Below are 16,178 nucleotides of genomic sequence, written 5' to 3' on the forward strand. Positions count from 1 at the left end.
TTTTTTCTGGTCTATGACCGTAATAAATTCATTCATTCATTCATTCATTCATTCATTCATCTATGGTCCTTTAGGAAGTAAGTAAAAAAAAGTTAACGTTTTACCAAGACTTTGGATTTAAGATGGAGTACCGATATTTTTAATCCTTGTCGTATTGGTTTTTTGAGTATTATGGTGGATTTTATCTTTATTTCAGTGTTTGTATGAACACTTTCTTTTTTTTTTTTTTTAACTGAATGTGAGAACCACTCAGAACTATGGTTATAGTGTGGTATATAAATGTAATAACTGAAGTAATGATTGTAGAAACAAAATATACTTTTAAAAAACTCTGTAAAAAAGTGAGACCAATGAAAGGGCGTGTGTGTCATACCAGTTTCCTTGGAGTGTGATTTGCCTGTTGCTTTGGAAATAAGCTCCAACTTCTGGATGACACTTCTGTTGTGACACAGAGGCACATGAACATTAACACAAGGTACTTGCTCTGAGCTAATAACAGATGTCACTACTTTTGGTAGGATTTGTCTTTTTATGAACAGGATTGGTTTAAGGAAGGTGCTGTTTATTTCAGCATTGTTACATCGTTAAGTAGAAAGAGATGTTGTTGTGCTGAAGGACTCTAAAGGACATGCCTTAGTTGTATTCCCTCCCCTCCCCCCCCCCCCGGGAATGTGCAGCACACTTTTAAAGTTCCCAGTTAGCTGCCTGGTGCGGTGTGAATGGGTGTCTTCTCTGGGACAGATCCATACAATTGGCTCTGGCGAGGGAATTCCCAAATTGCTGAGTGTTAGATTTAAACTTAACTGCGGGAGGCAGTGGAAGATAGGAGTGCCTGGTCCATGGGGTCACGAAGAGTCGGACATGACTAAACAACAACAAGATTTAAACTTAGTTTTGGTCATTTTGTTGTTGTTTAGTCGTTTAGTCGTGTCCAACTCTTCGTGACCCCATGGACCAGAGCACGCCAGGCACTCCTGTCTTCCATTGCCTCCCGCAGTTTGGTCAAACTTATGCTGGTAGCTTCGAGAACACTATCCAACCATCTCGTCCTCTGTCGTCCCCTTCTCCTTGTGCCCTCAATCGTTCCCAACATCAGGGTCTTTTCCAGGGAGTCTTCTCTTCTCATGAGGTGGCCAAAGTACTGGAGCCTCAGCTTCAGGATCTGTCCTTCCAGTGAGCACTCAGGGCTGATTTCCTTAAGAATGGATAGGTTTGATCTTCTTGCAGTCCATGGGACTCTCAAGAGTCTCCTCCAGCACCATAATTCCAAAGCATCAATTCTTCGGCTATCAGCCTTCTTTATGGTCCAGCTCTCACTTCCATACATCACTACTGGGAAAACCATAGCTTTTACTATACGGAGCTTTGTTGGCAAGGTTTTGGTCCAAAACCTTGTGTGCAAAATATTAAGAAAACTGGACACGATGACACGAGGTTAAAAAACCCCGGATCACTTGATATGGAATGACCCGTTGGTAACAGAAGCGGACTTAAGAATCGGCTGAGCTAAATATTCCGAAGCGAGCGCGGGCGTGGCGGGGCTTTAGCAAGAGGAGGTGCACGTGTGTATGAGAGATTTCTTTCATGGGCAGAGCGGTTACTCAGCAGACCTGTCATTTGTTCCACCCGAAAATGTTTGCAGCGTGAAACCCGACGCTGTTGTTGCTGCAGCTGCCGCCGCCAAGTGGGAGGGCCCAGGAGGAGGAGGAAGGAGGAGAAAGTTCAGCTCCTCCTCCTCCCCCTCTTCTGGGCTCTTCAGTTATTTTCTTCCTTCTCGGAGGAGTTAGGTGAGCAGAGCACGGCTGAGAAAGCAAGGGGAAGACACGCAGCGCTTGGGCGTTCCCTGGACCTTCCTTGACAGCCTTCCTGGGGGCTTACCTGCCAGGTGAGAGGGTTGCACCAGGGGGAGGCCGCAGCTGCGCCTTCGTGCCCGGCTGCTGCGGGCGCTGGCGGGCATCGGGCGCCTCTCTGCTGGAAACGGAGCCCCGGGCGAGGCGGGCCTTGCTCCGCCTGAAGCCAGCAAGGCGGGGGACTCCCTGCCACACACCTATAGCAGGTTGGGAAGCGGCCCCTCTTAATTCAAGGGGGCCTGAATCTCAGGGAAGCTGGTGCCCTTCCTCTCTTAGGTCGCCCCGACCTAAACTGGGTTTGGGGGGACGGCTGCCCTCCCTTCTCAAGCGCAAACATGGCTTGCAAGTCTTCCTTCTCTGCCCGCCAAGGGCGGAGGTGCTGGGTTGGGTCAAGGAAGAGCGGGAGCCTCGGGCTGCTCCTCCTTGTTGGGTCAAACAGCCTAGCTCGGTGCGGGCCTTGCTCTGCAACAGGGCGGGGTGACTTTTCCAACTTACAGCTTCCAAAACTTGAGGGGCGCTCAAAAGTTGTAACGTGACTTGGGAATTCAAAAGTTTTAATAGGATGTTTGGTGGGTAACACCAGTGTAAAATCGTATCGAAATCGTTAAAAAGGATGGCCAAGTGCTTGTAGTTGTGTAATATATTAATATTTGTTATTTAGGGTTACCTGATGTTTTCAGAAGGTAGAATTAAAATGACTTGGTTTTCTGAAAGCAGTTCGTGTGCTTCATCAGACGTAGTCTAACCAAGCTAAATGTTGTCCAAACACAAAAATAAGATTTGAATTCCTCAGACATATTTTCAAGACCCCTTTCTGAAGAAAATGGCAAAAATTACCGTAAGCTTCACTCCCTAAAATGGCACGCTCTACTCATGTAAGCTTTTCTGCTTCACAGCATAGAATAATAGAATCATGGAGTTGGGACTATGAGGGTCATCTAGTAGTCCTACCCCCTGCAATGCAGGAATCTCAACTGACATGACATATTGTCATCCAACTTCTGCTTAAAAACCTCCAAGGAAGGAGAGCCCACCCTTATTATTATTATTATTATTCCTATTCCTTAAATGTATACTCGGTGTCTTCTCTTAATGAATTCTTAACAACAGCTGCCTTTGCTTGTTTTCTTTAAAAAAAAAAAACCAACCAGGCAAATTTAAGATTAGAAGCTCCTTGGGGCAGGGACTTTTCTTTCTGATGTTGTGTGTTGTTGCCTTGTAACGTGCCTTGGCATTGTGAAAGTAAATAATTTCTCCTGGGCCCTTATAGCTGCATTTATGTTCTTTCTGGCCTTTAAAGTGCTTCAAGTACATGATCTCAGTAATCCTGTAATTAACCCCTTCATTATTTGCCCCCATATCCTGGCCCACTACAAGCAGATGGGCAGTGCTTGGTGAAATCTCAAACCTGGGATGTGGGGAGGAATTCAGTGCCCTACATAGCATCTTCCCTATGACTAACAGAGGCAGACCAAATTATGTTAGATAAGCAGCTCTGTGAAAATTTGCTTATTTGTCCATAATATATACAGGGTGTGGAACCATGAGTTGTCTCAATAGAGATCTTTTTTAAATTTTACATGAAGTTGTACACCTTGCCTTCTGTGGATTGTAAAATGATCTGCACAGTTGAAGTGCTATAATATTTTTTTATGAAACATGCTAGGTACTACACTAATTTCTAGACATGGGTGATGCAGATTTTTAAGGCCTAGCTTATTTCTGTAATTTTAAGTTGCTTAAGACTGAATTCCAAATTATGTTGTCACTGTTACCTGGCCCGTAACCTTAGGGTGAAGGATGAGTAATAAATTGTTTTAGTAGTAGTAATTAATAATAATAAATACTAGAAATGCGTAGTGATATGTGTGGATTTGTGGTCTGCGATACTTTCCCTTGTTTCTCAAATGTGGCAGTGTTGTTTTCTTTCCCTTCCTGTGTCTGAACTGACAACAAAGAATGTTCTGTCTCTTTATCTTCTATAGTTGTTCCTAATAACATTGTTGTTTCTGGGATCCTGTTTCTGGTTGTTTGTTGCAGAGGATTCTGGTTTAGGGGCTGCTTCAAAATGTCTTAGGTTGGCTTCTGCACATCCAGTGGCTGCTGCTCCTTCCAGGATTATTTTGGGATGTGTGTGTCTTGTTGGTAGACCTGCCTGAAAGCTACTGTAGTGACTGAAATGCTATGTTGCTGGTCTAGCATATCCCATAATGCTATTGTAATATGCTAGTGGATAGGGGTGGGCTGCTTAATCCTCCTCCCTGCCAATGACTCCAAGCAGCTTTCAGTTCATTTCCCCCCCAGGTGGGCTCTTAAACTGGAACAAGGCCAGTTGAGATCAGCCTTCAAAGAACATTTGCATGGGAGAACTGGCAGCAGGTACAAGAGAGATTAGTCTCTCATTTCAGCCTGCTGACCCCTCTGCTCCGCAAGTCCCATCCCCAACCCCCAATTCCTGGTCGGGAATGGGGTTAGGAATGTTCTTATGCCAAAATCATATGTAGCTCTGCCCAGAGCGTAAGATGTGGGAATCCCCTGGTTCAAATTACCAGTACACATCGCAGAGAAACACATTTGATGGCTCCAAGCCACGGTCTTTTGATTTTTTCACTTCCCCATCTACAATGTAGGGGATAATTATGCCGGCTCACTTTGTAGATCTCTCAAGTCTTAGAACGATGGGATGGATATCTGCAATGACTGTTCATTCTCATTTAGATTTCAGCCTGCGCAAATCAGCAGGATTGGCAGAACCAGCCAGTATAACATCAGATCCTCTTTTCCCCGCGCACTGTTTTATTTTTTTATGTACTGCCACCCAACCCTTTTGAGCTGTGGTGTGACCTTGCTGTGGCAATGGGTGGCCATTTGTGTCTCCCCTGATCAAGGGGGCATAAAGTGGGACAATTGTTACCACAGAATTTGCGTGTTGGCAACTGAACCCTGTCCCCCCCCCCCCCGCCTTACCTCGCCATACTCCGTTGCTACGGGTGCTTCTATCTCAGTTGGAGTAGCGATTAAAAATGGGATTAAAAATGAGGACTGCACCGGGGTAGAGACAGGGTTCAGCTGCCTTCGCCCATGCACAACATTTGTGGTAAGAGTTGCCACCTTCTCCACCTGGGTGCTATGCGTGAACTGGGCAGAGAGGCCTGGAAGTGTGTCTGGCCCCTTCATGTCCGGTTTAGACCTTGGTTTCAGCATGTGGACGTCTGGAAAAAGGAATCGGTGTGGCCTCAGTTTGGGCCTTGGAGCTTTAAGTCAGTTCCTTACTCAGTTTCGGACAAATTCCAATCTCTTGGCTTCCATCCGTCAGCTGCTGGGCAGGGGAATGGAAATGCAGAACAGGGTGGTAACGAGGCCAAACTAAAAATAGGAATGTACATTTTGTTGTATTGAATAGCCAAAATAGGAATGTACATTTTGTTGTATTGAATAGCCAATAGGTTGTATTAATTATGACCACTAAGTTTCGTATAAAAATATATGCAGAAACATAACTCTTCTCTAGTAAAACAGGCCAGAGAATGAAATTATTTGGAGGGGAGGGTTTCATGCAGTGGTGGGCAGCTATCCTTTATTATCCTGAGCCTATCTTGCCTCATAGGGTGGTTGTGAGAGAGAAGAAGCAGCCCAAGGTTGTTTGGGGATTTTTATGGACCCAAAATCCACATGCACACAAATTAATAAACACTAGCTGCAGTCTAGCAGGAGGTTGAACTGCAAACAACCCATTGAAATGACTGTGCTCATGCAAGTCCTCTTCATTTCAGTGTACAAGAAAACCTTGAGTTGCACCTAGCGTAAATGCATTAAATTCTGTACATCAAATCAATGATCAGGCAGAGAATTGTTTGATTGTGAACTCAAGCACACTGGACAGGTTTTATTGTTGTAGGCCTCCGAATTTCAGGAAGAGGGATGCGGGAAGAAAACTTCATTAACCAAGGGCTGCTTTGTTTCATTGCCCTTTCTTCCTCATTAACTCCCACATGTTTCTTTGTGCATTACAGCTTTAAGTGCTCAGTAGCAGTTTCTGCTTTCCTTCTAGAATAATTGACTTGTGACATCACTGCTGGCTGTCATGGAAACCATAACAGCCCAGCACAGTGTGTGGCAACCTTCCCTAACTGGGTGCCCTGCATTTTTATGGGATCACATCTCCCATCAAGCCCAGCCAGCACAGTGCAGCTTCTTAAAACGGGACAAGCGCTGCAGGAACTGGCCAGGAATTCCACTGCTGATGGGAGCTCTTCTCATGAACTTTCTTACCACCCCAGTTCAAGAAGGATGTACATACAGTGGATGGGATTTGGAGGAGGACAAGGGAGGTATGGAAGAGGTTTGTTAAAGTAATGGGGAAAGACTTCAGGTGTTGAAGATCAGTGTAGTTGGCCAACTGGTGACCCTTGGGCTGGAACAAGCTTTTGAAATAATTGTCCCTGGAAGCTCTAACAAAATCAAGATGTGCCAGAAAGTTTGCCTGTGCTTTTGGCTTGTAAGAAAATGGTTCCCAAAAGAGTGAATCCAATGCTTTAGGTTAAATCTGGATTGTAAATCTAATTCTGTAGAGTTTCGAAGCCCTTAAGATGGCACCAACTTCCTTGCCATCTGTGCAGAAAGGTCAGTTTGTATGGCAAAATATACTTTGGCTCCCAAGTTACTATAGTGCAGACCCTGAAAATATAGATTTGCTATTCCTGGGATACAGTTTAAATTAATGGTTTTCAAATTTCATACCTTCTGGAAACCTTTTTGGATGGATCAATCTACTGAGGAACCTTCCCCTGTAGAGAAAATTCTGGAAAGCATTAGAGGGGCCCTCTGGTTTGGTTACTACATAATGGCCAAACTATGGTTTGGTGACTGAGACTTTGCTTGTGCTTATAGTTTGCTTGATTTGAACCCAGTGGCAATCTAAGAAGTAAGTAAGAGAGAGAATTGTTGTGATCTGGCAGCATGGTATGCATGATCATGTTCAATTCCAATCTTTCGAAACCAAGTTGAGAGAGAGCTGCTACTCTAAATATAGCATTTGCCTACAAAAAAGATTAGCCTTAAGGTACCAGTGTGGTTTTAAAAGGAAAGTAGTAATAGAAGCTTGCCTTTTTAGCTGTATCGTAATATATTCTATATCTTAAATAGTAAGCTTAGTTCCCTGAGCGTCAGTCCTTATGTAGATGGAACTCAAAAGGGGAAGGCAGCAGAATTCAGAAACCCCTCCTCCCTGGGCTTTTTTAGCTGGAAATCACCAGAACTCAGCGCCGCCACCTCTCAGGTGGGCGCCATTGCCATTCTTAGAGAACAAGGGAGGTGTTTATGGTGAGTTCCAGCACCTCTTTTTCTATAAGAATAGCACTGGGAACACCAGTATTTACAGTAGTACTTTAAAAACCTTGAGCAAAAAAAATGGAGGGGGGCGGGAACCCGAAACGGATTAATTCTCATTGACCGCATAATGCTGACTGATAGGGAGGAAAAGGAAAATGAGTGGGAAGCTGGGACTGGTATGGAGTATCCTTGAAAATAGCATGGCTGGGGCTCGGAGCAGTCTGCACTGCATCATATATAGGGAGCCACCATGGCTAGTTGCCATTGACACCCTCATCCTCCGTGACTTTGCCTACGTTAAAATGCAAGCTTTGCTCTCACAGAAGGCAGTGGTGGCCATGAACATGGAGCAGGGGCGGTTGCCCCAGGTGCAAAATTTCAGCACCTGGTGCTGCTTCAGTACTGCTGCATGCTTCTGTTGCTGGGCTCCGTTGAAAACGGCTTCTCCATACGAAGCAGGAAGTAACCTCTCCAGACAACGGAATACTCTTATCTCTGCGGCGGCAATCTCCTGGGTGACACGGACGCTGTTAGGCAGTTGAATGCACATATGTACTCCGTCCATTTCCCTCCCACCCACCCCTGCCCCTCTGCACAGCCCCTGGGCGCTGGCTACCCATGCTATGCCACTGCTAGATGGGCATTGACCTGATCCAGCAGGTTAAGCCCCTTTGAGAGCTGTGTAAGGTGGTAGCCATCACAACATCGTCTGGTAACTAATTTCTTAAGTTCTGCATCCTACATATTGAAAAGGTCTCATCCTGCCCCAGTGAAGGCTGGGATCCATTGCACCCCATTCAGCCAGCCTTCACCTGCCTGCTGTTGTACTTTCATCAGATCCAAGGCCGACTCTGGCTCTATTCACTTCTTGTCTCCCTTGGCTTCTGCCCTACTGGTTCCATGGAGCACCACTCCACCCCCTGACCCAAATGTATATTTATATTGGTGGACATGGCATGAAATCCTACGGTCATCTGTACGAAAACTAAACAGGGGAACTCTGCAGTATAGAAACAGTGGCTTTATTAATGCTGCTAGGTAAAAAAACAAACCCAAAACCCCATGGTTGTAAAAACTGTAGGCCTCTATTTACACTGCAGGCTTTGAGGGAAAGACCTTATTTATCCTTCAGCAAGCAAGTTCTCACATATAAATTGAGAAACTTTGTGCTTCTTTGGGGTATATAAATATGCCTCGGCTGTCCAATTTAAAGAAGTTCATTCAGCCGTGTATTTGCCAGAGTCCTGTGATTCACTCTTTAATTGTTTTCTGATGTAAATTTATAAATCCCACTCATGACCTACTTTCCTTTTGGGGAGAAGTATTCTCTTTTATTATTTATTTTAAAAGATTAAATGAAACTGCTAAAGTAATGAAAAATTAATCTGGTGCCTTTAAAAAAAATCAGCATGTTAACTGCTACAATGCTTTTTTAAAATGGGTAAAAGTAGTTATGTTGACTCACAGGAAAAAAATCATATTGGGCCAGTACCTTCATTAAAACAACCAGTTAAGTCAGTTAAATCATTCATTATTATGCAAGCTTTTGAGCTAAGCACCACTAGATGACTAGATGGTACAAAATAATGTAAGGCAATGGGATGAGGAACAGGATTTTATTTTATTTTTTTGGCTGGTGTTCAAGTCACACACATCTGGATCTAACAAGAGTCTTATGATGTAGTGTGGCATCAGGAGTCCAGAAAACTTTCAAAAGAACAGCAAGCATAATATAATCTGCCTTGCTCTTGAATACTGTGGGAGGATCTACTACCTTGTAAACTTTAGATATTTCATTGGGAAAGGTATAATTTAAAAAGCATTTGGGGGATGATCATCTTGCCGTTGGTACACTGGTCACTATTAAATCTAATAGGCATATGCAGCGGCAAATGGTTCCGGGTAATTCTTTGTTACTGTTTATATAGTTGAATATAATTCGGTGCGCTAATACTTATTAGTGAGGCCCATAGCATTCTTCTGTAGTTGTGAGGAAGTTTTACTTTGAGGAAAACTCCTTGGGTTTCCCCCAGAGTTTCAAAAGACTACTTTCCCTTTGGATATTTAAGATGCCTCAGAATATTTCAGTTCCTCACAGCATGCAAGTCTCCATTCTCTCTTCAATTGATCAACTTCAGCCAAATTATGGCACATGTTGGGTTTGGTTATATATACAGTGTCTCAGCATGTGGAATGGCTGTAGAGATGTAGCTCCCTTGGTGATATTTTTGACCACATCTCTAATCTTTCAGCACAGGAAAATGAATTGATGAGATGGAAATGGATTAGAACTTTCAAATGCCACAGGACATTGAGAAGTCTGAGAAGTATCTGATCAGACAAGGTTTCATCTGGGTTTCATGTGAATTAAGAGTAGAATTGCAGAAGGTGGTGCTCTATTCCAGTGAAATGCTAAAACGTGCAACACTTTAATATAAAAAACCGCCCTGCAATTTCTAGATTAGTAATTCACGGGCAACACTTCAGAATATCATTTACAATCTAGCAACAACTTTCTGGTGATAGCTATGAGGTTTCAATCTGATAAATAGTTCTTAAACCATTGAAACAATACATGTAGAGCTCCAAACCTTTTCTTGATTCAGTCAGTTTGCAAAAGCCACATAAACCGGAGTGTTCATTTACAGATGTTTCACCCGTTTTCTTTTGTCCATGATTGACAGCAACTTGCAGGAGCAGCGCAAGTGTCTCACATAAGAAAACCTCTCTGTGTTAGCTGGATTGGGTCTGTCTAAATAGATGCATCTTGGAAAGGTCAAATGCACCCAAAGGAAATGCTGATAAAAAGAATTGCTGCCTTATCACTCATAACAGGCATGTCATAAAGCAGAGTTCGAGGCTGCAGGAGACAGTGCTTCCTTAGATTAGTCAAGAGTCACAAACTAATATATAATATGTTACAAAGACGTCTCCTGTGACTTTTAAGGTTTCTGTGTGATACAGTTGGATCTTTCTCAAGCTTAAAGGCAGGGCTTTTTTTCAGCCGGGACTCTTCAGAACTCAGTTCTGGCACCTTTCAGGTGGGCACCATTGTCATGATAAGAGAACAAGAGGTGTTCATGTTGAGTTCCAGCACTTCTTTTTCCCTAGAAAAATAGCTCTGCTTCTAATGTTTGGCCATCTTCATGTGCATCATTGTTAGGCGCTAACATTTGTAGCTCAAGAACAGGATATGATGGATTAGAAAATTTGTGGTGTGAGTGCCCCTGGCTGCCTGGAAAAACCCATTGTTTTCAAATGGAGAACATGAAAGAGGCAGGTTCAACTTCATTCAGAAACTAAGCAAAAGCACTTCAGTTTTATGTCGCATGCCACTGAACTTGGTGGAGTTCATTCAATTTAAACTTCACTTTTGGGACCTAGGCCCACATTTACAGCTGCAATGTCAAAATATTACATTAGGCTGTGCTATGGATGGTTTTCAACAGGATGACCCCACATGTTGGGTTTCTTCCTTGTTCAGCTGGCAATGTGGGTGGTTCCTATCCCAAGTTGCTTGCCTGGCTCTGCAACTCCTAAATATAATTTTCTCCTTTGGGTGGGCCTGAATATTTCTCAGCTGACAGCTGAATGCAGAGTTGGCTGGCTGGCTGCAGGGGCTTGTCTTGTTTGAAACTGCATGGAGAAGGAGGAAAGCTGTGGAGTGTGTATGAACAGACCACGCCAAATGCAAGATGTTCTAATAGTTCTTCCTGTATTTGCGTAGCTTGTCCTCCTGCTCTGTGTATTTGTACTTGCCCTTTGTCAATATTGTGTCATCTGCGCTTACATTTTTAAGGGAGCAAGCAGAAGACATGCTCTAGGGATTGCTTTAAAATAATGGCGGTAGGAGCTGAGAGTAAATTTCTCTAGGAAAACCACTATCTATTTTTCAGGTTTGTTTCATGTATTGCAAAATCTAATCAGTTACCAGGTTAGCTTAAAAGCATACCAGTGACTGACTAAAAGTAGTTCCAATTAAGTGGGCAGCATATATATTTTTTATAGAATTGTAAGGCAGGAAAAGCACATTCCATCTGCAAGTTATCGTAACAAACATTTCCCTCTTCTCTCTTTGCTTTCAGAGGATGTTTGAGTTACTGCCATGCTGAGAAGTTGATGGGTTTTTTTTAAAAAAACAACAACGCCCCGCCCCCCATATTCTTTGCAAATTGATATTGTCTGCCTATGTAATACCTTTGCAATGCAAGTTGTTTACTCTTTCCAAATTCTGCTGCTGGTGGGGTAAGGCTGCTAGCTGGGATTGCAAAATACCACCAGAGTCCCATCTGATAGTGTTTTCCGGAGTTGGTTCCGGGGGCCCTTTGGTGAGTTTGGGGTTGTTTGTTTAAGATACTTTGATAACATATTACCCAATGCAGGTACGGTACCAGAGAGAGAGCGCGCACTCCACAGCCTGTGCATGCTTGCAAACCAGGAAACAACATGATGTAACCTCCCTCCTTGTCATTCAGAATTTCACTTGAGCCTGTACATGGAAGGCTGTGGGATTTGCATGAGGAGGAAAGAGGATGCTAGTCAGGTTCGGCATATTGGTGGATCTAACTCTCAAGATTGTTGTAGTAAAGAGAGCCAGTGTGCTGTAGTGGTTAAGAGCGGTAGACTCATAATCTGGGGGGCCGGGTTCGTGTCTCCGCTCCTCCACATGCAGCTGCTGGGTGACCTTGGGCCAGTCACACTTCTTTGAAGTCTCTCAGCCCCACTCACCTCACAGAGTGTTTGTTGTGGGGGAGGAAGGGAAAGGAGATTGTTGGCCGCTTTGAGACTCCTTTGGGTAGTGATAAAGCGGGATATCAAATCCCAATCCAAACTCTTCTAGTGCTTAAGTGTTTCTGTTTTGGTGCACTGGCTGGATTGATAACAGCCATCTATCTCCTAAACTTATAGCATTTATAGCATTTTTATCCCACCTTTTTCCCCAAGGGGTACATGGTTCGCCCCCCCCCTCAATTAATCCCTACAGTTACCCTGTGAGCTAGGTTAAGAGGCTATGACTGGGCAAAGGTCACCCAGTGAGCTTCATAACTGAATGGGGATTTGAACCCTGAACTCTCTAATCCTAGTCCGACACTCTAACTGCTACACCCCACTGGCTTCCAATAGTAGTTCTGCTATGGTGCAGCTCTGTAAATTGAGTAGCTAAATAAATACAGGGAAAGCAAAATGTCACTTAGAGAAGGATCTGAAATATTTTCCTTGAGGCTTGGATTTGTTTTTTATGGTGTTTTAATGTGTTATGAATCGCTCTGAGATTTTTTCCCCCTTTAAAATATAAAGCGGTATAAAAGTGAAAGATAATAATAATAATAACAACAACAAATTCCACCGGGGGGGGGGGAGAAGACACCTACATATTCCGTTTTGGCGACCGTAACCTGGGTTTAAGGTGCCATGTGGCGATTGGCTCATATATCTGAGTTTCTAACACTGCTTATTGCATCCTGCACCTGGTGGGAGTGTACTTGCAGTTGAGGCAGGTGACAGGGTGCAGGTGCATAACATGTTTGCCTCTTTTACGACAGCCGGAATGGACTATGGAGGGGACTTTGTTCGCGACCTCGGTTTGAATGGGGAATCCAGGCAACGCAGGATTCCATCGCATCCCAGGGATCTCCACGGTGCTCCCGGTATTGTTCTTGTTGCGCAGTTGCGGTAATAACAGTGGCAGTGAACACGTAGCAAGCCTTTGGTAGGATTTACTCAGGCTGCAGATAAGAACAGCTCTGCTACAGGGTTGATGGCAACTGGGAGATAACCAGGAACTTGCGAATTGTAGGGCTCTTGCCACAGAGCGAAGTCTGAGTCATTTAAAAATACATCAAATAAGGAAGGAGGAAGGGCCTGGTTTTAAAAGGGGCTGAAAAAAGGAAGCAGGAAATGAATTGCTTCTGATCAGTTGCTTCTGCCTTTCCCATAGGGAAGGGCATTGTGCAATATTACGGGGATTATAGCGACACTCTAAACACTTGGTGGTACCAGAAAATTGGGTAGGAGCAGTGCCCCAGCTGCACTCAAAGGTCCAAGTGTAGAAGCAAGTGTTCATCTCTACAAACTGAGAGCCAGGGCTTTAAAAAAAAAATTAAAAGCCACAGTTTCAAGGTGTCAGGTTCCCTGGTTTGCATTTACGGATAGCTTTGCTGATGAGCCCACAACTGCTGCTAGCAACAGAGATGACTAGTCTGTCTGCACTTATGCCTAGATGGGCTGTGTGTGCTGTGCATATTTCCTTGGCTTGTTTCCTGGAACCAGTTCTTACTTGTTACCGGCAAGCGGCTATTTATGCACCTGATTGAATGAACAACTGCCATTCCTTCCTTTCCATTCTCCACTTTTAGTTAGTTTAATCTAAGTCAGGCATAGGCAAACTCCAGCCCTCCAGATGTTTGGGACTACAATTCCCATCATCCCTAGCTAACAGGACCAGTGGTCAGGGATGATGGGAATTGCAGTCCCAAACATCTGTAGGGCCGGAGTTTGCCTATGCCTGTTCTATTTCCCCCTTGCAACAGTTTATTATAACTTTAGAAATCAAAACGAATTAAGATGGGAAGAACCTCCGAAAGGTTTTTAGAATGTCACAGTATAAGAACTTTGGTTTTAAACTGTGCTTATAGACTTGGAAGAGTTGGAGGGGGACCCCCAAGGGTCATCTAGTCCCACCCACCTCCTGCGATGCAGGAATCGAACTCACAACCTTCTGAGGAGCAAAATCACAACTAAGACAACAGTTATTGTGGCGTAAGTTTTAGTAGGCTAGAGCTCACCTGATCAAGTGAGTCGCTCTTTCAGATGCAGGATGTCGTGGGGGGGGGGTTGAAAGGTCATGGAATCTAAGATACAGCAGAATGAGTCTGTTACTGTAAGGAATTTCTCCCTAAGGAGCTTTCAGATTGTTAAGTAGGAAACTTGAGAAATCTAGAAGCAAAACCAAAGCAATTTCAGTTCCTGGTGTTTTAATGGTGGAAATCCGACTGTTAATTACAGGCCTGCGCAACTACTGACTAGCCAAGCCTCACGCAGCTCACCGTGACCTGCCAGAGGCTTCACTGCTCTCCTCTTTTTAAAGGTTTGTTGAGCCACTTGGTGGTCCATCATCCATGGTCGGTCAGTAGGGTGTGTTGTGCTTAATTGTGCCTTGAGTTGTGCTGGCCGGTAGTAGTAATAAGTTGTATCTACCATCCTTAGTTTGCGTTGCAGTGGCTCACTCCTCCGTTTCGTTCAGTCTTGGGGAAATTGGTGAAGGAAGAGGAAAATTGAGTGGTTCAGCTCCCCATTTCTCTTGACTCCCTCTAACTTGCTATGGGTGGAAACTTCCCTTGGAAACTTGCATGAGGCTTAAAAATTCCAGTACAACATCCTGTTGTTGAGGACTGACTATTTTCCTCTTGCTTTTGTTCCCAATGTTTCCTCCCACACTGATAGTAGGCTGCAAATTATCTGGTGGTCGGTTTACATAGATCTGTGTGGCTTTGCCCCCCACCAAATCAAAGTCAACCTGCTGGCTCTGAATGGCAGCCCAGTGAGGACTCAGTGAGGCCTCATGGTTTTCCTACCTTCCTAGAACTGCAAAAATGGGGAGGGGGTGTTAAATACCTGGCAGGCCTTAATAGGTTGCTAGTGGGCTACATTTGGCTTGACTGGTCAGTCACAATGGATTGTGGATTGATGTTATTGAATCTGTGATCTGTTGCATTAGGCTGGAGGAGGAGGAAGGAGGCATGTTAACACTATTTTTTTCCCTTTTGGTCTGTGCTGCATGCAATGTGCTGTAAGAGATTAGGGCATGGGTAGGCAAACTAAGGTTCGGGGGCCAGATCCAGCCCAATTGCCTTCTCAATCCGGCCCGCAGACGGTCTGGGAATCAGCGTGTTTTTACATAAGTAGAATGTCTCCTTTTATTTAAAATGCATCTCTGGGTTATTTGTGGGGCATAGGAATTCATTCATCCCCCCCCCCCCCCAAATATAGCCTGGTCCCCCACAAGGTCTGAGGGACAGTGGACCAGCCCCCTGCTGAAAAAGTTTGCTGACCCCTGGCTTAGGGCAATCCTTTTCAGTATTAACCATGGTTGGTGCCAGTGCATTTGTAACAGTGCACCTTGGTTAAATAAAACCATGCAGTTCAGATGAGAGGGTCTGAGATGTTTTCCGCTTATAGAATCAAAGAATGCTAGAGTTGGAAGGGACCCTGAGGATCATCTAGTTCCACCCCCTCTAATGCAGGAATATGCAGCTGTCCCATGCGGGGATCAAACTTGCAACCTTCACATTGTCAGCCAACTGAGCTATTCAGGCTTGTCTTGTGCTTCCTGGGCACGAGTCCAAACAGTTTTACCTTTGCCCCACAGTCCCCCCCCCCAAAAAAAATACCCCACTCTTCAACAGTGAATTGGAGCAAACATCAATCCAGAGAAAATTGATGTTGGCTCTGATTTACCAGTAAAGATATCCCTGGGGGTAAGCAGCAGAAGAGTGAATGAGCCCTTAGTTCTGTAACACCTATGTAAAACTATTCTCGTCATGGGCAGCAGCGGCATTGCTAGATATCATAGTTTCAGAAAGTGCTGTGTGAAACAGCCATTTTAATTCCATTCCCAGTTAATTGCCCAAAAAAAAGGCAATTCTAAAGGAATTTCAAACCTTGGAAAAGACCATGTGGCGCACCTCCCCAGCACTGCCATTTCCCTCTAAATCTCTTTCATCTTCCATCTGTGTGTAAAATAGCAATAACATAAGCGTTTTACCAGTTTCACTAGTTCATAACGCTCTGAACTTATCCATGTGCAGCTTCTGGTTAGCACAGTTCTAACTGGAATGTGGTCCCACACTATCGCCATAGTTCCTGCAGGTAGCGCAGGGTGGGAAAGTTGGCATAGCAACACGCTTTGGCTTCAGACGGAATTCCAACCTCGGGGAGGCAGCTAAATCAACAAGCTTCTCTGCCTGCCGACTTGTGTTGCCTCCCAGCACAGTTCTT

At 44.3% G+C, this 16,178-nt stretch overlaps 1 protein-coding gene across 2 annotated transcripts in view; it reads left to right on the top strand.

Annotated features, from left to right (window-relative positions):
• The first annotated feature begins 1,542 nt into the window (after positions 1-1,542).
• ANXA11 (annexin A11) overlaps positions 1,543-16,178 on the top strand; it is a 33,414-nt gene continuing 18,778 nt past the window's right edge. Inside the window, exons 1-2 of one of the 2 annotated variants that reach the window (XM_083740471.1) lie at positions 3,887-6,035; positions 6,080-6,181. The gene's annotated coding sequence lies outside the window, so the exon portion shown is untranslated. Of the gene's footprint in view, positions 1,886-3,886; positions 6,036-6,079; positions 6,182-16,178 lie in introns of those variants that run through there. The other variant, XM_083740470.1, reaches the window with a different exon arrangement.

Source organism: Podarcis gaigeae, assembly GCF_964106915.1.
Source record: "Podarcis gaigeae genome assembly, chromosome: 5".
Taxonomy (NCBI): domain Eukaryota; kingdom Metazoa; phylum Chordata; class Lepidosauria; order Squamata; family Lacertidae; genus Podarcis; species Podarcis gaigeae.